The sequence below is a fragment of the Dipodomys spectabilis genome, unplaced genomic scaffold (assembly GCF_019054845.1).
Source record: "Dipodomys spectabilis isolate Male_0828 unplaced genomic scaffold, ASM1905484v1 ptg000156l, whole genome shotgun sequence".
NCBI lineage: Eukaryota > Metazoa > Chordata > Mammalia > Rodentia > Heteromyidae > Dipodomys > Dipodomys spectabilis.
The window spans coordinates 4,750,151-4,752,043 of NW_024870833.1; positions in this window are offsets into that span (position 1 = coordinate 4,750,151).

Below are 1,893 nucleotides of genomic sequence, written 5' to 3' on the forward strand. Positions count from 1 at the left end.
CTTTTGTTAAAATCAAAGTTTTCCCAGGGCAATAGTGTACTTAATGAAGACAGACGTGTTAAGTCACAAGTCACAAGCTCAGTGATTTGTGTTTTGATTGACTGATTTCCTGGGATTTTGAGAGTCACATTTTATGTCTGATCCTCAAAGGCTTTCAATAATCAGTTACAGCCTAAAATAATAATTTCTGCTTATTAAATCTGAACTTGTGAATGCAAATACATGTATGTGAATGCAGATCAAGACTTGAAGATAAATGGAAACTAATGCTTCCTGAATAGTTGATTTCTCCTTCCAGCAGAAAATGTAACTCAATTGCATGTTTAATTTCCTACATTAATTGCACATTATACTTTTAGATGTTCCTTTAATATCTATGACTCAGGATGTTGTATGTTCTTATTCTACACAAGTTTAATAGTCTTAGGAAATTTTGCATGCTATCCTGGGGCATAGAATAAATTGTTCAGAGTGATGTTTTTCTCATATAGTTTCTAAATCATAATGTTTAAAAGTCACTCATAAAATTATATTTATAACTTAAATTATGAACATAATATGTCAAGTATATTATACTCAACGTATTTTTATCATAACCATATATCAGAATTATAGTAATAATAAAAAATACACCATGATTCCTTCTCTAAAGTAACTTAAAATAGTGTGAGTCAACAGAGTATGTGCTTATGGGCATTGAAATACACAAAGATAAAATATACTTAAATTTTAATTTAGTCATCTGATAGGCCAGCCAAGCGTTGTCAACAAGATACAATGACAATCATTTCTATATGCTTTTCTGGTATGAATTTTTGTATTTATGTATGTAAGCATGTATATATGTTTGTATAGTAACCCAAATATAGCATATTCATTAATATTCAACCATATTAGAAGTATATGCACTATAAGAATGTTTTCTTCCAGCTGCTAGTGGCTTATGCCTCTAATCCTAGCTACTCAAAAGGCTGAGATCTGATGATCATGATTTGAGCGCAGCCCAGGCAGGAAAGTGAGTGACACTCTTTTCTGCAAATAACCACCAAAAAGAAAAAAAGCCAGAAGTGGAGAGCTCAATTGGTGAAGTGCTAGTCTTAGGAAAAACAGCTCAGTGCCACCCCTAGGCCCTGAGTTCAAGCCCCAGGACTGGTATATGTGTGTGCACGCATGCACACACCACACACACACACACACACACACACACACACACACACACACAACAATGCTTTCCTGAAGATACAAATTTATCTAGAGCCTAGGAAAACTGTTAACAAATGGCACTACAGTGTACTTGTAGAATGTTTATTTCGGGGATCCAGATATCCAAAGGAAATGTGGAGAAAGTGCAGCAGGGTAAAATATTTCTATCAGAAGGAGACAGGAATATTGTCTTTAGTATAGTAAATGACATCCAAGATTAGTCAACAAGAGACAGAATGACCACATTGAGTCTGAAAAGTGGCGAAAGTGGTAAAGGTATGCCAATGCAATTGAAATATGACATCAGAGCTGCACATACTTGTGTTTTTAGTGACAGAACTTTGATGTAATTTCTGGAAAGGAAGAGATTACAGAACTTTTATTCCCAACTTTTGATTGGCTAGGAGCACAATTTTCCAACCAGTTCATAGCAGGTGAGCAGGTCTGAATTGAGAGAGGACAAGCAGAATCAAGTTATCATGCTATTCTTGCTGAAGGACAGAGGGATTGATGGGATCTCCATGCCTAATAAGTTAGATGAGTATGGTCTTTATTCCCAAGGAGATATTCCTAATAGTTTCAAGTTGAGTCCCAGGAACATTTCCTATTCCAAAACATGTGGATCTCTCCTATCTGCAAAGTTTACAGCTATACTACCTAGCTGATTCATTTTCAATTCTCAAGAGAGAA